The 22694-nt window shown below is 35.6% G+C and overlaps 1 long non-coding RNA gene across 1 annotated transcript; it reads right to left on the bottom strand.

Moving 5' to 3' along the window:
• LOC109841090 lies at positions 11142 to 14216 on the bottom strand. Its single transcript, XR_002247153.1, has 3 exons — positions 12586 to 14216; positions 11796 to 11923; positions 11142 to 11602 (listed from the first exon to the last, which is right to left on the bottom strand). It is a non-coding gene; the product is annotated as an uncharacterized LOC109841090 (long non-coding RNA).

Here is a 22694-nt window from a genome sequence, read left to right as displayed (position 1 = left end):
AATATAAGCTTTAAAATGTACCCGACTATGCACAGATAATGTAACATGACCTTGACTCCAACGGGTGCCTCGTACATTCCCAACCCAAACATCAAAGCCATGATCCGCAAGGATGAATCCGAGTGACTCCTCCGGACAGTTCACAAACCACGTGTCGCCTCCCTGCCCAAGTTTAAAATTTGCATATTTTACATCTTAGAAGATTAAGACAGACAACTGTGGCAAATAATTGTATTTCGAATGTAGCATTATTCTTGACCACTTGCATTATGAGGAATGGAAAAAGATTCATGCCTAGAGAACCTCTAAAATCTAGTTGATAATTTGATATCAACAATAAATGAAGTAACTGCAAGAGTACAAGTGATAACAAGTTTCAAGTTTCATCTGATAAAACAAAGAGGACTACCAATATTCTGCGTAAGCAAAGTAATAAAGTAATTTTCAAATATCATTGTTTAGATAAGCAAATAGATGATACCAAATGTCTGTTTTCTTAAATAGCAATTAAACTCTTTTCGATGGCATGATCTCCTGACCAATAGCATTTCCTAAAGGAGCTGATATATGAATCACCTGGTAGATGTTTTTAGAAAGGATTTTATACAATGCATTTTAAAGGGTACCTTGCAAAAACACCACTTTCTATTGTCATTAGGCAGCACACCCTCCTACTGCAGAAATCAACAGATAACGCTCTTGTACTATGTGCTAACTGCATGTCTTACCATGAGTAAGGAAGAATCATGTGAATTTCATCTTATCATATCTCACCGAATTGCCCAGAATACACTTATTGAACTAAGCACTTTGCCACTCTGGATCATAAAGTATGCTCTGCTTAATAGGGCACTTTGGTCTATTTATGCCATGTATCATGTCGTATGATCCACCCCTACTATGCAAATGGCATGGAGTTTAGACCAGACAAAGTACTTGCGTTTTTCTCCTAATTTCCATAGTTTAGGGAGTGTCTAGTTGCAAACAAAGTTAGTACAAGGAGGTCCTTTGCTATCTTTCTTTTAACTTAAATAAAGACAATTTATTAAGACTGCATGGATCAACTTCAGCATTCAATACTATATGCACTCCACTATAATACTCATCTGTAAGCAGTTCCTCTCTTTCATCCAAGCTTATAGAAAGTTTCCCAGTTTTTCAATGATGATTCTTCGGGAGTCAAGATGCAGCATATTAACCTAAACCGTAAGTGGTAATCTTCCCCACTTAAAAAGTTTCTAGCACCTCATAACACATCCTGATAATGCTTAAAGAGCTCATCTAGATGCTTAAAGAGCTCATCTAGAGGAACAATAACACTTCCCCAGGAAGAAATACACTATACATTTATGATTTATCCAAATGATGCCGATTTATCCCTTTTACTATAAAAACATAAGCAATACGAAGTTTGGTTATGTTAAATCCTCTACAATATTAGTTCCATGAGAGCTGCCTTACTCTGTTTACTGTTAATCTCCTAATTTTCAATCCAAGTTGGCCCATTATAGTTGAAGTGGTATAATTAACTCCCCCCAACCACCCACCCCCACCCCCCAAAAAAAACACCACCACCACTTCCAGGAAAACAAAAAACAATTGTCACAATTTGATTTCATTGAGACCACTATGATATTTTACAGAGTATTTGGCAACTTGCCATAACTCTCAAACTCAATAGTCTATTAGACATTAATGCCTGAACAATACAATTACTAGAGGATCTCGACCATTTGAGAGCTAAAAGCCAGCATTGTTAATCATCAATAATGATCACTTCACCAATCGGAATGAGCACATTTGAAGGTACATAAGTTCTATTATACTCTAAAATGGTTAAAAATCCAAAATTGGCAAATTTAGGCCAGAAAGTAAAAAAAAAAAAAAGCAGAACCTGAAACAGCCCATGCTGAAGGAAAACCGGAGGCCCATAAGACCCAGACTTTCTCCCCAGTGCGTTCCTCCCATGGGAGATGCGTTGAACTGCCAAAAGAAACCCATCCTCAGTCTCAACCTACCCAAGAAAAAATATAAAAATTTCAACAAACCCCTCAAAAAGTCAAAGCATGCAAAAATGAAGGACTAAAGTGCAGACTATACAGAGTGCTCAGTGCACGGGTATCCCAAAGGATGGATCATCTGGGCGCAGAGACCGCCATCGGACGCCGCCGGAGCTATTCTTCTCAGGAGCTGAGTTGCGTTCGATTCGCCGGCGGAAGCGGTGAGAATAAGCGCGAGGAGGGAGGAGAGCGCGGCTGCGGTCGCGATCGTGGTCCTCTCCATTTGATAATGAGCAGCGGACGAGCACGGGAACGCAGGCGCGAGAGAGCGGTTGGGATTTTCTTCGGGTTTGGTTTATTGACCGCCCTAAATTCAACTTTCCTTGTTGATAGGAGGAGACAAGGAAAGTACTATTATTAATTGCTCTTGACACTGACTGCGTGGGACCCACAATGATGCGTCGGTTTTCTGAACTTCATCCGAGAAAAGATTTTTTTTTTTTGCATATTTTAAAATTTATTCCTTCGTAGAGGATCCAAAATTCACTATTCACGTTATATGAAAATGCTACAGTAAATCGTTGGAGTATTGTTATTGTACCGCAGAAAGAAATGATCTAAGATTTGATATTCACGCTACAGTAAAATACTATAGTATTATTACTGTACTACAGGCGTGAACTGTGGCGTCTAAAAATATTATTATAGTATTATTATTATAGTTCAGATGGGATATTGTATCATTAAAAAATGTTATTATAGCACTTATAAAAACTGTATTTACATATAGAATTACTATAGCGAAAATTAAAAAATGGAGGGAGGACGTGCTTTTAAGTTTTAAAACTTAATATTTGTTAACTCACGTCAAATCTCATCTTTTCTTCTTTCTCTGAACTTTTCGTGTATTAGCTAACTAAAGCACCACTTATCAACTTAATTAATTTATAAATAGATGTACAGAGAGGGTTGGAGAGTTGGGGGAGAGAAAAGGAGAGGAGAGCAAATTAACAAGTGTTTCCTCTATCTTTCGCTCAATCTAATTATAAATTAATAAAGTCAATTAACTTAATGACGATATATTAGTTATATTTGAAAAGTGAAGGTTAGAAAAATCAATGTGGAAAATTTGGTGCGTAAATTAGTAAATATCGTTATGGTGTGCGGAGTTAGCAAATATCTTTATCATGTGCGTAAATTAGCAAATAATTTTATTGAGCGGGTAAATTTGCAGATGCGATGGCTTTGCCGTTTCGGGTGTCCGCATAAAAGCCACTCTAGGAATTGTTGGCTTGGCCTGCGACTTTCAACATGGGCTTTAGCTTTAGATTCTAAGCTCAAACTTAAACTAGGCCTACCAAGGCCCGGATCTAGACTAAAAGACTGGGCTTGGGAGATTTTCACGCAAGTCCGTCACATAAACTTTGCTGGAAGTAGATTTTTCTTCTTTTTTTTCTCTTTTCTTTTCCTTTATTTAGGGGTTGTTTGGTTTGTTTCCTATATATTGGGAAATCCATTTCCATGTATAGAAACCCAAGTTTTGAGTTTTCTAAACTTTTCCAAGAAATAGATTGTTTTGATTTGGTTCGCAAATAAAAAAATGGTGGGAAACCAATGCAAGAACTTTTTTTGTGTTTGGTTTGTGGGAAAAAAAGAGGAAAAACTTTTGTTGATTTGACATTTTCCACTTTTCTTGTATTTGGTTGGTTTTGAAGTGTGTAGTGAAAAGTGTATATGGTCACCATCGTAAGATTACCCCCACTAAAGACAAATTTATCAGTGATCGTTATGGAAGGTAATCTTAACAAAATAAAAGTGCGAATGTAACATAAACAAATAGTAAATAACCGAATTCATTATAAACATCTATTGGCCTTAAAAATCATACGAAACTTGGAATAACATGATTCAATTGTTATGATCTGCGTACTTAATTTGACATGAAATGTACCTATTTGATATTGAAAAAATCACACAAAACCTGTTTTCCAAGAAAAAACTAACAAGACGTGTAATAACCTGATTATTCATAATTTGACAATATCAATAGATATTGCAGGTTGCTAATCTCAGAACTTGGTCAATATCATCATTGTTAGTCATCTAGTGTAATTTCAATAGATATTGCAGGTTGCTAATCTCAGAAAATTTGACAATCATCATAGCCTTAAAATTAAAAAGTCTAAAAATCCCCCAAAACTTATCATATCAAAAGCAGCTGAAGGAACAGTAACATGAACAATCAAAAGCACATGTAATTTTAAAAATATTATACTAATAGCATGAGCCTGGTATGCATAGAGGGCTTTGTAACAAAAATTCCCCAAAACTTATAAATATCAAAAGCACCATAACACAAAAATTGAACACCTAAACACTAAACTGACCTGAACACAAAACTGAACACAAAGATTCATGTACTGAAGCATACGCCTTTGCACAAGTAAATCATATGCCTCTGCACTGTAGGATTGCTGATCTATGGCAACACAAACACTAGAAAGCTAAAATTAATAATGTTTATAAATCGTTAATCAGAAAAGTTACTAACTGAAAAGATAATGAATAACAACACAAACCATAAAAAAGTAGACAAACACAAACACAAGGATTTATCCTGGTTCGGTCCTCCAGACCTACATCTAATGCCCAAGCCAATCCTGCTTGAGATTTTCCTTTCCTTGATTTGTAAGTCCACAAACCAACCTGACCTTTAAAACCACAAGATCAAACGTGACCAATTGACAAGACCATGCCAATTGCAACCAATCTCTAAACCAAGAGATCTTATCTCTCAAACCGGAGATAACATTTCTTTGAAGCAAAGTACAAAACTGATCCTATAAGGCTTGATAGTGTAGTGGATGTGCTTCTCACTGTGGCTATAGGTTTTACTCTCAGATATTTTGCCTATCTAATCATTTAATTTGAAGAACAAATGGCAAGAGAGTTTTTCTATTGGTGTACTTGACAAATATGCACTTTTTAGAGTCAAGAGTTCTAATACATAACATGCCAATCTAAGATGAGAACCCCTCTATTTTTAGGTGAAAATATGGTTGTTAAGAAGTTAATAACGTTCTTAATTTGAATAAATAATCATTAGAAGATGTTTAAAAACGATCAACTAATTCAAATTCAAAACAATTAGAAAAACTGTCTTTGTAGTCGACTATAAAGCTTAGTAGTCGACTATACTGAGTCTATTCAGACTCTGTGAAGTCAAGAAATAGTCTTAGTAGTCGACTATTAAGAAGAGTAGTCGACTACACTGTACATATGTAGTTTCTGGATATTTGACTGAGGATTTTATAGTCAACTACTAAAAGAATTAGTCGACTACGGATATTAAGATATAAGATATTTGATATGTTTTGAGACACATTCTATATCTATAGACTCTAATGGTTAACTTAGGAGATTTCTATAGTTAACCATACACTAATCATGTGTTAGTATGTTCTAAATTCTCTGTGTTAGTATGTTTAGTGTGTGTGGTTAACTTAGGGCGTGTTTGGATTTCAATGGGGTTAAGGGAAGTTAAGGGAAACTAGTGTTGGTCTTCTTATTTTGATGATGTTTAACAAATAATTTACTTCTAATATTGTTTGTCTAGTGTTTATATAATTCTATTTATTATAGACAAACAACATGTTGGAGGATGGATGAAATCGCGCATTCACGATCATATCAAATGGAGGTTGGTGGATTGTGGAGTGAAGCCTATGCAATTAAAATTGAAGATCCAAGTTCTAGCTTCATCCACATAGTGTACCAAGTTGAGCTACATCGAAGATCAAGATTGCTTGGGTAATATTTAGTTTAGGTTTATATTATGTGTGTTAGTACTTTAAGCTCAATCATATATACACACACATGTTATTGGTTTCTATGTATATATATAGTTATATATATACATACACGATTTTGGTTTACAAGTTTATTTAAATATGAAACCTATATTCTTGCTTACATATATATATATATAATATATATATATATATATATATATATATATATATATATATATATATATAGATATAATATATATATATAATATAGTACTATATATATAGTATAAGAGAGAGAGAGAGAGAGAGAGAGAAAATGAGAAACTTGGTACCAAAGTTCTTGGCATTGAACTTGTAGTGAGGTGGCCAATATCCCCCCTATAGATCACACTTTGAAATGGAGCCTTTTTTTAAAAGTAGATGAATAGTGATTGATGCTCTCTCTTCAAGGTGTGATGTAGGGTGGGAATTTGGCCACGTCACTATCAAAGTTCAATGGAGAAACTTGGTACCAAGTTTCTCCATATTTCTCATATATAAATATATTATATATAATATATATATATATATATATATATAATAATATATAATATAATATATATACATATATGTTTATATTTATCATTTTGTCAAAACTCAATTATGTAAAATATATATATACTTTGAGTTCTAGTTTATTAACTTCATAACAAGCATTTTATATTTTATCAGTCTATAAAATTATTTTATAAAGTTAAACTTGGTTTATGTCAAAACATCAAAATTCAAGTATCTCATGTTTTCATGTTTTGAACATATTTGCAAAATAATGATATTTTACATTTGGGAGGTCGCTTTTTGAAAGACTAGTTTTTGTAGCATGTGATATCATGTCTACAATCATTTCTCAAGTTTTACTTTTGGAATTTGTTTAATATTTTAAATAGGGTTTTAAATTAAAAACTGTTTCAAACTGTCATTTTCATATATCTTTTGCGGTCGAGCCGCCCTTGAGTCGCAGAGACTCAGAAAGTTTTTCAGAGGCTCAGATCGAGCCGTGACGTCGATCGATGCTCTCGCGATCCACCGCCGGCGGTCGACCGCCACGGTCTAGAGACGTTTCTTTGTTTTTTTTGTTGCTTCGCGAGTCGACCGCGGATTTTTCTACGGTCGACAGGCCGATCGCCCAACGTCATATTTTGTAAGCAGAATCAGATTTCTGATTCGTTGGGGTTTTTGTCTTTTGTTTGGGATTTTTGCTGTTGGTTTCTCTTCCTATATAAACCTGTCAAACTCCCTTCTACAGCAACAACTAAGAGAATGTTTTAAAGAATTTTAAAAGAGTTTTAGTTTGTTTCAGTTGGGATTGTTGTTTACAAAGGAGGAAGCTTACGTTGCAATTGAGGGATTCATTCTCAATGCTTCTTCATCCTTTCTTTGTGTTTATAGAAAAGTTTTTCCTAACTCTTTTCTCTAGCAATTTTATTATTGATTTTCATATCTTATTATTGCTAGTTTGCTATTTGAGTTAGATTTTATTTCAGCATTGTTTACTACAACACCCACTTGAGCCTTATCGTATTTTCATACATAGTATTGGGTTGGTGAGAGTTATAACAATTAGTGTGAGGCTTTCATTGTGTTTCTCGATATTAGAGAAAAACAATTGTTAAATTGTGCTTTATTGTGAGATCACTTGTAATACACTTGTACACCGAGAGAAGTGTGTGGTGTGAGTCGGTGATATGTCTCAAAGAGGGCGTCGGTTGATGAACCTAGGGAGAGGTTGTATCCGAGCACTTGAGGAGACACGTCTAGAGTCCACACACTTGAGAGGTTGCAGAGTGGGATTGCAAGAGGTTAATTGTAAAGTTTTTCGGTTAGCTAGAAAACCGAGTGTGAGGTGTAAACGTTATTCGCGTAAGCGTAGAAAACTCCGGTTGTGATAGTGGATTTCTTCCGGGAGTGGGGAGCGAGAACGTAGGAGCGGAAGGTCCGAACTCCGTGATCATATTGTGTGTTTGCATTGTTTATTTACCACTATCACTCTGTTTGTTTTATGTTTATTTCACTTGTGTTAATTTGTATATCATTGCATATATCTCATAGTATATCTCATTGCTAGGATAATCTTTTGTTCATATTGCTTATTCTTGCTTATAAAACATTGTATATCTATCTTACAAGAATAACTTATTAATATTTTAATTGCGTAAAATCTGATTAGATTAGCATAAGACCTTAATCACCCCCTCTAGGCGTCTGAACAACTAGGTGAAGAAGAGAAGAGAAGAAAGGAAAGAGAGTTCCCTTCTATGTTACACCCCAATTTGGGAGGTAACAAATTGTATATTCTTAAGGGTGAACTAAGGGAACTAGGGTAATTACATTCACCTCCTAAATGTTCCCAAACAAGGTGAATAGTTCCCTAAACTTCCCTTCTCTCTTGTTCCTCTCAATCCAAACAAGCCTTAGGGGATTTCTATATTAACACACACTAATCATGTGTTAGTATGTTAAAATACTATGCGCGTCTATGTTTAGTGTGTGTGATCTGGCTTTTAACACAAGATTCCACCCAATGAAAGAAATCCAAAATAAAATTATATATTGGAAGCATCTTGATTTATTTCATCTCCAATAACCTTGTAACAAATTCAATTGCCTTGTATTGCTTGTGTCTTGAGTATCTCTTTGAAATTATTGTTGATTTTTACTCTGATACTGCAAAACATATAGTACAAAATAAATAACATAAATAATATTTGTTATCATCAAACAAACATATCTTGGGGCAAGATATCCAAACGCACAAGTAAGATTCATGTGTACTGAAGCACGAGTGTCAATTCTAAATTAGATGCAAGAAAGGATATTGCTATAAGTTTAATAACAAATTGGATTAGGAGCTTACCTGTTTTTGACAGAGAAGCACACTGCAAGGATTATCCTTCTCAGTTCTCGCAGAAAGTCACAATTTTTTGAAGCTGCAAAGCCACTATATTAAATAGTTCAACGCTATCAAACTCATGTCAGGCATAACCTATAAACATTAGTTCTCAACCATCAGCTTTTGTGTATAAATACTTGAAATTAAACAGACCAAATAACACGAATGAAATTGCTTTCAATAAAGAAATTATTGATCATTGCAAAGGAGCCAAGGACAATAATGGAAGAAACCAAAGATATAGGACAGGTTGGCCACTGAATGCATGTAACGCAGACAGCAACACAGCATTAGGAAACACAGCTGAAGGAAACCAGCATGAATACATGTAATCAGCAACAACACAGCATGAATATGTGAATCAGGAAACACAACCGACGACAATATGCAAAGCAACATGAGCTATATATATAGTTATATATATATATATATATATATATATACATATATGTTTCATATTTATCATTTTGTCAAAACTCAATATTGTAAATATATATACATATTTGAGTTTCTAGTTTATAGACTTCATAACAACATTTTATATTTTTTATCAAGTCTATAAAATTATTTTATAAAGTTTCAAAACTTGGTTTATGTCAAAACATCAAAATTCAAGTATCTCATGTTTTCATGTTTTGAACATATTTGCAAAATAATGATATTTTACATTTGGGAGGTCCTTTTTGAAAACTAGTTTTTGTAGCATGTGTATTATCATGTCTACAATCATTTCTCAAAGTTTTACTTTTTTTGGAATTTGTTTAATATTTTTAAATAGGGTTTTAAAATTAAAAAACTGTTTCAAACCTGTCATTTTCATATATCTGTTTGCGGTCGACCGCCCTTGAGTCCAGAGACTCAGAAAGTTTTTCAGAGGCTCACGATCGACCGTGACGGTCGATCGGATGCTCTCAACAGATGTGTGACGCCCTTCATGACGGGTCTTTGGGCATCGACCTAAACATCGATCTTGAGCAGATGAATAATGTCGAGCCCACTGTCCCTTATTCAGGTACATCTACATCCAATGTCATTTTCCTCAAGCATGGGGAAGGAAGACTTCTCGTTTTTGCTGAAAGTATCTTCTCGAGCTTTAGACGTTTCTTTGTTTTTTTTGTTGCTCGCGGTCGACCGCGATTTTTCTACGGTCGACAGCCGATCGCCCAACGGTCATATTTTGTACAGAATCAGATTTCTGATTCGTTGGGGTTTTTGGTCTTTTGTTTGGGATTTTTGCTGTTGGTTTCTCTTCCTATATAAACCCTCAAACTCCCTTCTACCAGCAACAACTAAGAGAATGTTTTAAAGAAGTTTTAAAAGAGTTTTAGTTTGTTTTAAGTTTGGGATTGTTGTTTACAAAGGAGGAAGCTTACGTTGCAAATTGAGGGATTCATTCTCAATCTTCTTCATCCTTTCCTTTGTGTTTATAGAAAAGTTTTTCTAACTCTTTTCTCTAGCAATTTTATTATTGATTTTCATATTCTTATTATTGCTAGTTTGCTATTTGAGTTAGATTTTATTTCACTCATTGTTTACACACACCCACTTGAGCTTATCGTATTTTCATACATAGTATTTGGGTTGGTGAGAGTTATAACAATTGAGTGTGAGCTTTCATTGTGTTCTCATCGATATTAGAGAACAAACAATTGTTAAAATTGTGCTTTATTGTGAGATCACTTTGTAATACACTTGTACACCGAGAGAAGTGTGTGGTGTGAGTCGATTGTGCTTTATTGTGAGATCACTTTGTAATACACTTGTACACCGAGAGAAGTGTGTGGTGTGAGTCGGTGATCGTCTCAAGAGGAGTGGCGTCGGTTGATGAACCTAGGGAGAGGTTGTATCCGAGCACTTGAGGGAGACACGTCTAGAGTCCATAGGACCAGCCGCTTGGGCCGATACTCTTATGACTCTTGGCATCCCGGCTGTATCTGAGGACGGGGGATTGCAGGTATGCATACGATTTTCTTGTCCCGATTCTCCTTATTTGTCCAAATTTCCCTTTGCCTAACATAGAAGTGTCACTGTAAGACTGGGCGTTGGGCCCGATACCACTACAGTTCCCAGGGCTGAGGCTGAAAGCCTTCATAGCAATGGTGCCTCCCCGCCTTTGCCGAGTGGTGCGAGTAATCCGCCTGCAGGGGCTGATGTACCCTCTTCTGCTGCTGTCTCAGAGCCTGTCGGATCTCAACCCGAGGGGACTTCACCCTTGTGTTAATTTGTATATCATTGCATATATCTCATAGTATATCTCATTGCTAGGATATATCTTTTTGTTCATATTGCTTATTCTTGCTTATAAAACATTGTATATCTATCTTACAAGAATAACTTATTAATTAGTTTTAATTGGCATAAAATCGGATTAGATTAGCATAAGACCTTAATCACCCCCCTCTAGGGTCTAACAACTAGGTGAGAGAAGAGAAGAGAAGGAAAGGAAAGAGAGTTCCCTTCCCTATGGTTACACCCCAATTTGGGAGGTAACAAATTGTATACTATTAAGGGGTGAACTAAGGGGAACTAGGGTGAATAACTTCACCTCCTAAATGTTCCCAAACAAGGTGAATAGTTCCCCTAACTTCCCTTCTCTCTTGTTCCTCTCAATCCAAACAAGCCCTTAGGGGATTTCTATAGTTAACCACACACTAATCATGTGTTAGTATGTTCTAAATACTATGCGCGTGTATGTTTAGTGTGTGTGATCATGGCTTTTAACAAAGATTCTACCCAATGAAAGAAATCCCAAAATACAATTATATTATTGAAGCATCTTGATTTATTTCATCTCCAATTAGCCTTGTATCAACTTCAATTGCCTTGTATTGCCTTGTGTCTTGAGTATCTCTTTGAATATTATTGTTGATTTTACTCTGATACTGCAAAACATAAGTTAGCACAAAATACACATAACATATAATATTTGTTATCATCAAACAAACATATCTTGGGGTCAAGATATCCAACACGCACAAGTAAGATTCATGTACTGAAGCACGAGTGTCAGTTCTTAAATTAGATGCAAGAAAGGATATTGCTATAAGTTTATAACAAATTGGATTAGGAGCTTACCTGTTTTTGACAGGAAGCACCACTCAAGATTATCCTTCTCAGTTCTCGCAAGAAAGTCACAATTTTTTGAAGCTGCAAAGCCACTGATTTAAATAGTTCAACGCTACAAAACTCATGTCAGGCATAACCTATAATACATTCATGTTTCTCAACCATCAGCTTTTGTGTATAAATACTTGAAATTAAACAGCCCAAATAACACAATGATATTGCTTTCAAATAAAGAAATTATTGATCATTGCAAAGGACCAAGGACAATATGCAAAGAAACCAAAGATATAGACAGGTTGGCCACTGAATGCATGTAACCAGCAACAACACAGCATTAGGAAACACAGCTGAAGGAAACCAGCATGAATACATGTAATCAGCAACAACACAGCATGAATATGTGAATCAGGAAACACAACCGACGACAATATGCAAAGCAACATGAATACATGTAACCCACAAACAAGTCTCACTATTTTTTTATGTTAACCAGCATCAGGAAACACAGCTGAATGAAAATGAATCAGGAAACACAGCTGAAGGAAGCACATGACACCCACAAAACTAAGTTAAACACCAATATTAACCTGAACACAAAACTGAACACCAACAAAACCCAAAAGATACAACTAATTTCAGATAATATTTTCAGTTAATTTTAGATAATTTTAGTTAATTTTAGATAATTTACGAGCATGAAATTTTCAGATAATTATAGAAAATACAAATTTTCATCATAATAATTATAGATCATACGAAATTTTTAAAAAATCAATTCCGAATGGAGATTAAATCATACCTTAGATCTGAAGTATAGCAAGATCCGGCAAGATCCAACAAAAAAACACGAAATTTCCTAATAAAGGCGGTACCTTTTTAGCAAGATCCAGTAAAAACAACGAATTTGAGGAACTGAGGCTTGATAAATATGAAAATCAAGCACGGAATCAACAATTTAGAACTCCCGCAGGCATCAGAGAGAAATCATAGCGTGAAGAGTGAAAAAAGCGAGGGAAAGCGGTGGTGACCCTAACCCTCAACAAGTTTTTCCCCAAAAAACTGCAGATATGACAAGAGTACAGATTTTCGGTGATTTTCTCTCGTTTTCGAAGGAAATGAGGGAAAGACGAAGAGCTGAGGTGGAGGAGATTTCTGCGGTTGGAGGGACGAGGGGAAGAAGCGAACCAAAGCAGAGAAAAGAAAACCCTAGAATGGGTTTTGTCGAGGTGGCGCGGTTGACAGAAGGAGGAAAGAGTTTTTCGCGACTCAAAAATGAAAACCAAACGGGCTCTTAAATGATAATTCAGCATGAAATCTAATCTAGGAAGGTGAGAGTAGTTAAAACTTTCCAACCGCCCGGATCACCGGCGGTGGGCCAAAATGAAGTGCTTTCAAAAGCCAATATATTTCTTTAATAATTAAAAATATGGGTATTGTTTATTTTCTCTCTCTCTCTTTTTGCTTGGTGCTTTTACTTTTCTATTCAAAGGAACCATGGGTGCAGCTAATCAACCCCTCAAAAGCTCAGGCGCTCTCGTCCACAAATTCCTTGTAGCCCAAGAGAGAACCATCACGCTCTCCTCAAGCGAGAAACCAGTCCCTTTCCGTCCCTTCCTCTGTCCTTAACGGGCGCAAAACTCCAAATCCGCCGCTAAAACCCAAAACCCGCTCCCCTCCTTTTGCCTTTGTTTTCTACACAAAAAAGGAGGATGTCCCTTTCTTCAACTTACGCACACCACCCATTATTTCGGCTTTCTCTTTGTCCGCTTCCCCTCAATAATGCACCCCACTCCCTAGGCCGGCCCTATATAAGATTCCTTATCAGCAGCTCCAGATTAAAAGAGCTGAGCTCGGGATTAACTAACACTAATCACATGATCGTTCATTAATCACCAATCAACCCGCGCTTTATTATACAAACTAGCTGTCACAAGATTACAAAAGCTTGGGAAGAAAGTAACAGGAGTAGGTGTCTCTCTTTCCTTCTTCAAAACCACCAAATAAATTTTATAAAAAAAAATACCAAATTTAACAGAAAGCACCCAAACTTTTGTAATTTTGTTCAAGGGAGAAAACCACACAAGGCCGCCTTGTAGAGCGGTCAAATGCAGCTAGAGGACAAAAGAGGATAATTGCTATCCACAACAAGGATTGCAAAAATCCCCCCCATCAAGTCTCAAATTCATCTACTTTCCATTATTTCTCAGTTCAAGAAAATAACGTTAGATAATAGTCTCGTACAAACTTACACACACAACTCTAATTTAGTCAAATTCGTAGGGGGGGAGGGAAAGGGGGGGAAACAAACGCGCACACACACCCCAAATAATTATACATAAATCAATCACGAGACCAAATCCAACCTATCTCTCTCCCAATCCCGATCCCGATCCCTTCTTAATCGCTGCGCAAAATTAACCGTTGCATAAAGTACCCCAATCGACAGGCGGCGCCATCGACAGCTGGCACGCTCCGTCCTATGCCCCACCTCGCCGCCGCGGCAGCGTGGGGCCCGCTTTCGGCGCACGCGGCAGGGTCGGGAATGCCCTCGGGCCTGGCACGTGGCGAGCTGCAGCAAGCGGGCAGGAGTAGACGGGAGTGCAGCCGCTGAAGCCCGCCGAGGCGCACAGCAGCCACGGCCCGCAGCTGTGGGCCGCCGCAGCCGTGGCTGCCCAGTGCGCGTGGCAGCACCGCCTCGCCAAGATCCTCTCGTCCTCGCGTGCATCCTCGCGCCACCGCCGCTCAGCGCACGCCGCGCGCGCCAGCGTTTCGCGTCCGCGCGCTTCAGGATCTCGAGGACGAGTGCCTCGCCAGATGCAGGCGCGCGAACGCCCGCTGCCGGCGGTAAGGTTACAGGGCCTCCCCTCCCTTGTTCTGGAACACTTGAGCCTTTTGGGAATCTGCGATCGATTCGGCGAGGCGCGCACGAGGGGCGCTTCATTTTAGTTTTTTTTTGGGGGGTTTGATTCCGTTGGCTAAACAAGTGGCCGCTTTCGTTGGGAGGGCTTTAAAAGGGGGGCATTGTGTGGGGGTTTGGATTAAAGGCGGGCGAGATCGTAATATTTACGGCGGTTTGTCCGGCTTTGTGCGATGGGGCGGAGGGGGTGAACAAAACGTCATCAATGCGTTTTGGGATGGTTCGCGGGCCTTGTCTCTTTGCTAGCACGTGATTTTCACGTGGACAGCCGCTGTTTCTCTGGGTCCCGTTTGTCATTGACCGGATATAGCTTTGGAGCGGGTTTTCGGTTGGATATTTTCCGGATATTGGTCGATTTATTAAATCTTGAATGTTTTGACATTAAAAGTCTCTCGAACTTATTTAAATTGCTCCTTGGCCCCCAACTCCATTTCCCTTTTTCTTTTTTTCTTTCTCCGCCAGAGCAAAGGGCAGAGAATAGGTCCCATCAAATAAAAGGAAGAGACGTGAGCAATGCTCGGCACTCGAAAGATGTCGTACCCATAGGGCCCGTTTGGTTGGTTTCCTAAAATCAAAGAAAAGGAAATCGATACAAGGAAATCAATAAAATAATATTTTTATTCATTTCCATCCCTAAAACTCACCCATAACATCCAATAAAATATTATTTTTCTCATCCAACTCATCTCATTTCATCTCCTTTCTTACCTTTAAAAATAAACCAAACACAAGAAATATGTCACATCATCCAACTCACCACATCTCATCTTATCTCATTTTTAAAAGCCACACACATCATCCAATAATATTGTGACAACTCATCTCATCTCATTAAACCTTTCTTTCCATCCATTTCTTCTTTTTTTTGACAAAACTTTCCATCTATTTCCTCAAAAAAAAATAAGAAATTGATTTCCTTAAGTATGTGTCACATCATCCAATAATATACCTCCAACTCATATCATCTCATCTATTTTCTTATTTTTAAAAATGAATCAAACACAAACAACCTCAAACATCATCTAATAATATACCTCCAATTCATTTCCTTATTTTTTTAACCAACCAAACAACCTCAAAACAAATTTTTTTTTTAAATCACTCACATCATCCAATAATAATGTGACAACTCATCTCATCTCATCTCCTATTCTATAATTTCCTTCTTTTTTAAACCAACCAAACAACCTCAAAACAATTATTATAGGAAATAGGTTTCCTATTCTTTGATTTCCCTTTTTTTTGCGAAACGAACAGCCCCATAGTGGAAAATAGCCGCAAGACACTGGAAAAATAAACTAGTAAAATACTCAAATTAAAAAAAAAACTAAAGTTCTGTTTGGCAAAACTAGCTAAAAGCTGCGAGATTATAGCTGAAAGCTGTTAAGCTAGCTGAAAACTGTAAAATTATAGCTGAAAGCTGAAAGCCGTGTAGCTAGCTGATTGAAGTAGAGCTATTTGGCAAAAGTAATTGTACAACTAGCTTAAATTTGTTAAATGACTAAAAAGAACATGCAATATTATTGATATAAAATTAGAATTATTCAACACTCATATATATATATATATATATATATACTCATTTATTTATTTATTTATATACCTACTTATTAATTAATTAATTTCTTTTCTTATTTTATATATTTTCTTATATGGGTAAGGAAAAGGAAAGTTATATATATATATAGTATCCAAAACTTGTTTTTCATATATACATTTCCAAAAACAAGCCGTGAAATGAAAAAAAGCTAGGGTTTTTTGGGTGGGGAAGTAGCTTTCATTTGCCCTAATGTTAACGGAAGAAAAAAATTGGCAGATCCTTCCCAAAGACAAACGCTACTTGAGGTAGCTTTCCAAAAACTACTTGCAAAAAACACAATCTCCAAAATAATCTTCTCCTATTTTTTGTCACCAAACAGCTCTACTAGCTTATTGACCAAGTCAATAAGACACAATCTCTTGTTGGCAAACAATGTCTAAGCCATTGATTATAACTCGACCTACAAGATGCGCTCTACCAACAAACGATATGACAATAAAGTAACTAATCACCCCCTTTGATCATGAGCAATGGTCCATGGAAAGAGCCACAGGACAGAATCATGCTATCCATCTCGAAGATGTTCCATGGTAACAGTTATTTGATGATTTTGAAATATAAAAATGAACACGCAACATTTTCTTTCTATTCATGCATGATAGTAAACAAAAAGCATAAAGCCGAACTTTTCTCCTCGCAATCTTCTTCTTTCTAATATTTGCTGCGTTATCAAGGTCACCAAGTCCACCAAATCTTCAGTAACGTACTTTTGATCACAATAATTAATTATTTTATCACTAATTATAATTTATTTTAAATAAAATGTTCGCCGTCATATCCACATGTATTGTACTCATCCTAATTTGCACTGAAAAATTCATAACCATCCACTAAATAATTAATGATTTTGATAATGTAGGTGTCCCTCTACTTATCTTTTGTAGTTCGGAAGATCCGAATCCTTGAGAAACCTAATACTAAAATTTCAATGATTCCGGCGAATAACTTAACCCAGAGGGTCCTACTTGTAATTTCAATAATCTGAGCGCCTGAGCTTAAGATAGTAAAGATTAAAGGACTAACGACGAAAAATCCTCTCACCGACGCTAGGGACAAGGTGAGTTGTTTCAAGTCATCAGCGGCAGAGACGGATTGCGTGGTGGGCTGAATTAGGAATTGAATATTTTGGGTGGTGCTGATTAAATAATGAATTTGTTTGGGCGGATAGAGATTAATGGATATAGGAAACGAGCAAGCATACGATATGTTCATCAAAAAAAAAGTTAAAAGTGTTTTCTAAACGTGGCATCAACTAAAGTAATTCTTAATCTTTCACGTGGGAAAGATATATGAATTATCTGATTTGGTCACTGATTAAATGGCAGTAAAATTAAATGGCATTAAAATCCCATCAAGTTTACTAAACAAATTGGCCAGAAATGAGTCGTAACACTGACACTACTATTAGCATTAGAGTTTGGTGATTGGGCACCAAAAATCAGCAAGTTTTAACGGACTGAATAAGAGAAAATGTAAAATTGTTGGGGGAGGGATCAAGCCCAATAAAGGGTTAGTGAGCCTTAAACATAAGTTATGAACCAATTTTAATTTAAAAGCTATAGCTATCTGGTATTAGTTCCAACTCTTATTTTTAAACTCACTAATTTTTATGTACGTGCATTGCACGTGGTTAAATATTATAATTATTTATTTTTAGTTTATTTCCTTATTAAAATTTGTTCTTCAATTTTAATTTGATATTTTTTACTCACTTATGTCTCTAAAATTTAATATTGTGATTATTTATCTTCTTTAATATTTGTTTGAATGAGCTACACACAATTTTAAGTTTCATGTTGATAATTGAATTGACACGAAACCAAAGTGAAGCCAATTTGGATATTCATGATTTTTAGATCGATATGAGAGGAAGATTTACTTAAGGAAGTATAGTATTGAAAAAGTGAAAAAAATACTTAAAAAATAGCATTATAATAGCAAGAGGGATAACTAAAGCTAATAAGCCTAGACAATTGATTAGAAGAGGCTAAAATGGCACAAAAGAGAATATGTATTTTATTCATAATTATGGATAGACTTCATTAAAAATCATAAACTATATATTAATGCTAACAATAGTATAATTTTATATGATAAAACGTCCACAGAATAAGTATATAAAAATATTTTTAAAATTCATGAAATTGTCTTCCAAATATTCCTAATTTTACTCAAAAATATTAGACTATTCTATAAAATATTAAGAAAATATTGTCTTTTATTCTTTCTATTTCATTCTTGATTGATTCGAGATCAAACATTGTTCACTTTTATCTTTTTCTAGGGTAATTCTAGAGTAGTGTTTTTATCATCTACATCGATTATGATATCAAGTTGGACCTGAATTTCTCGTGCTATTATCTTTCTTTGGGCTCGTTCATCTTTTATTTTCGCACCTAGCTTTACAAGTAATTTGAATGAGAACAAATATTAACTTCATATATATGATAATGTTTATGTATTTCTAATTCATTACTTAAGTTAAGTTAGGGCATACCTGTTTTTTCTTTGCAATGAATTCTTGTGTTGTGTATCTAATAAGAGTTTATACATCGTCAAACAGTTTTACCTTTGCAATGTTCGAAGTCATCAGAGATTTTGCAACATTTATCATTTGGACACTCATTATTAACATTTATATCCACCTTCTTGTTGCGGCCTTTGCAAGCTAAAGGTACAGCTCAAGTCTACTATAAACTGATAGTTACCTTTGCCTTAAAGGTGCAATAGTGAATCTGTACATTGGTAAATTTTAATTAGGTTTAATTGTGTGAATTATAGAGTAGGTTTTTTAAGATCACATCTTTTCAAATATTGTGATGCCTACATAATATCGTGACATTAATTTTTTGTTACATTTGTAAAGAGCATTGATGGAGATGCTTTGTCTTGGTAGTTTGTTCTGAATGAGCCTAGCATATTAACTTAAAAATATAATATTTTTTATTTATTGTGTTATATGGATGTTTGTTTAGTTTACTTACCATTCTCTTATTTATTTATTCATCTTTGGGTTTATAATATATTATATATATATATAATAATATATATCTAACTATATATTATATAATATATATATATATATATATATATATATAGTGTATATAGATATGGATGAGAGAGAGAGAGACGAGAGAGGAGAGAGAGAGATAGACGAGGAGATGAGAGGAAAGTGGAGGTGATGATTTGGACGTGACCGAGAATAAATGACGATAAGTCCGACTATAGTTTTTTGCTTGGTAGTGAGATGAATATTCCCCTCCACTCATTAAAATCGGGTGCCACTTATTTCACCATTCGAGTATGGGCTAGAGAAGTGGTTGTGGGATATTTTAAACATGAGATGATGGTGGAATGGAATTAAGTCCCCCATCCATCCGTCCTCCCCTAAGCCTCAACAAAATATATCCAGGCTTGTGCTACCAAGCATACATATTTTGATTTCTGCTCTCTCTCTCATATTATATTATATATATATATGGGAAAAGTGAATCTAAGGTGACACCCTAGGCTCCCACCTAAGGACGCGGCCTAGAATCACATCATTTCCTTTTTTTTTGCGATCCGTTCCATTGAACTTGATCTACACGTTCTTAAACCCAAACACACCAATTTTTGGGTGAACCCATTGTGTTTTGACCATTCATTAAGCAGTGTAAAAAGTTCTATTCATTCAAAACAGTTAAAATTGCAGCGAGTGGATAAATGGTCAAAACACGATGGGTTCACCCTAAAATTAGTGTGTTTGGGTTTAAGAACGTGTAGATCAAGTTTAACGGAGCGGATCGCAAAAAAAATTAGAAAATGATGTGATTTTAGGCCGCGTCCTTAGGTGGGAGCCTAGGGTGTCACCTTAGATTCACTTTTCCATATAGTATTATATATATATATATATATAACATATATTATATTATATATTAAATATATTATAAGTAATATATATAATATATATCATAGTATATTATATATGAGCTATATACTATACTACTATACTATATATAATATATATATATATATATTACGTACTCTATATATAGATAATATAGTCAACCTTATATATATTATATATAGGAGTGAGAGAGAGAGGAGAGATTGTGAGAAAGATATGGATCATGATTGCCGTACAAGCATTAATTTTTGTGTGGTTGTAAGGCGCGCACATCCCCGTGCCGCTGCATTCAAACTGAGCGGCCACATTCATGATGTGTTGAGGAGTGCTATGAGGATATGCAACATTTGACTAAGTATAAGGGATTCATGTCCACCCTCACTACAAGCCATTACCCATTTTTTGCTCATATATATATATACAGCGTATATATATATAACTCATATTAGTATATATATATAATATATATATATAATATAGTATATTATGCTATATATAATAATGCTTGTGATATAGCTGTTGTGTGTGCTGTTGATGTGTGTGTGTCGTCTGTCATGGTGAAGATGGCTATTCCTCCTGTGTTGGTAGTGAAAGTTGAATTAGAAAAGTAAATTTAGCCAAACACAACGTGGCCGTGAACAAAAATGTAGTGTGCATAGGAATACATTAATACATTATATTGTGACGCAAATTTTACAAGATGAATGATGTTTCATATCTCCAATAAAGCCAAATTTATTAGTCAAAACGAATCATAAAGGTACTAGAACTTATATAGTTTAGTGACATTTAAGAAGAATTTTTATGATGAAATATATGACCTTCATATTTAGAGATTGTGAAATCTGATTATGCCATTGTAGGCTGTCTAAAAAATCACAATAGATAGTTTATCCCCATTAAACACCGACAATGAAAGTTACCATCTGACGACTTCCACATGAATAATTCAATAATAAAAGTTACAATCAAATTACTTTCACATTAGCAAATGAAGGCTACAATTGGAAGATTTTCATATAGATCGAGAAAAGTTACAATCTGATAACCTTTACGACAATCGATGAAAGCTCTAATTCAACAGCCTTCATAATCAACAGCGGGAGTTACAATCTGACGACTCTTATATTTTTAAGGAGCCAAGATGAAGATTATAAGATAACGATCTTTACAAAGCTCTAGCAAAAGAGACTATAAATTGACGGTCTCTTCAAATCAAGACGCATAGCTTACCTCTGCGTCCCAGATCCAAAACGCAGAGCTTGTGACCGCGCTCTAGACTCAAAATACAGAGCTCATTGCTGTGTTTTCAGACTCAAATGCAGAACCCAATTTTGTATCCTAGGTCCAGAACGCAGAATTTCCCAGAACTCAATTCTTGTGTTTGACTCGTTCAAACACGAGCTAAACAGTTTCAAAACTGTTTCTCCATAATTTAAGGGGATTACTCCTCCACTTAGGAGCGAATTAAGGGGTCGTTTATACTCCTTAATTCCCTATAAATGACGAAAAACTCAACTGAGTTCGTGATCTCCAATTGATCTAGAAAAATTGATCGGCTTTTTTGCATCAAAGATCACCAAAAAGAGAGATCAGCATTTGTGTTCTTGGAGGTTTAGGAGTGTCCTTCAGCAACAGAGATCTTTAGAGCAACTTCTTGGCCTCTTTAACCGATTTTTGGTTAAATCAAATCAACACTTTTACGGAGTTTAAACTCGCATTGAGTTCCTAAACTCGTTAAGAGTTATAAACCGATTTTTGGTTCAAATCAACTCTTCTACAGAGTTTAAAACTCGCACTGAGTTCCTAAACTCATCAAGAGTTATGTTCAAACTTTCCATGCAAGTCCTCCTCAACATCAATCAAGAGGAAGAAACCGTGTTCCTGTGAAGTAAAACGTTTAGATCATCAACGGGATATAAGGTTGAAAGCCTATCAACACCAAAAAGAACCCAGGTTAAACAAAGGGAAATGCCTCCATCGATCTTTCTCTCTTTTGTAAATCGGGAATCCAATCGAGAAGATTATAGTTTCTTTTTCTTAGTCTGTTAGAGAGAAATTATATTGAGAGAATTGTAACTCATTCTTTTTCTAAGTATGTTAGAGAGAATACTACAAATTCATTTTCTCAGTTTTTCTTTCAATTTTCCCAACAAACAGCTATTATAAGCTTATCTTTGATCATGTTGTAAAGGATTGATCCTTTTTTCATAGCCATGTTCCCAAATAAAGTTACACGTAGAGCCATGCCACTATACAGTAAAAAGAAAAAAATATCGGTTTTGTTTTTTTCTTCTCAAGTAGGTATCTTGTGTATATATTTTTTTTCCATTATAGTGATTTCCCACATATTTTCTGGCTTGTTAAGTAAGTATTATGTGGATACCTTTTGTTAATTATAGTGATTTTTCCTCCTGTTGTCTGGTTTGTTATATCTCGTAATATAGTTGATCAATAACTTCACGTTAGTTGTTGTTGCAAGAATATCTGTATTTAATTATA

Source organism: Asparagus officinalis, chromosome 5 (genome assembly GCF_001876935.1).
Source record: "Asparagus officinalis chromosome 5, Aspof.V1, whole genome shotgun sequence".
In the NCBI taxonomy this organism is placed as follows: Eukaryota; Viridiplantae; Streptophyta; class Magnoliopsida; order Asparagales; family Asparagaceae; genus Asparagus; species Asparagus officinalis.
The sequence above is the reverse complement of the archived record's forward strand: the minus strand, read 5'-3'. Positions and strand labels throughout refer to the sequence as shown.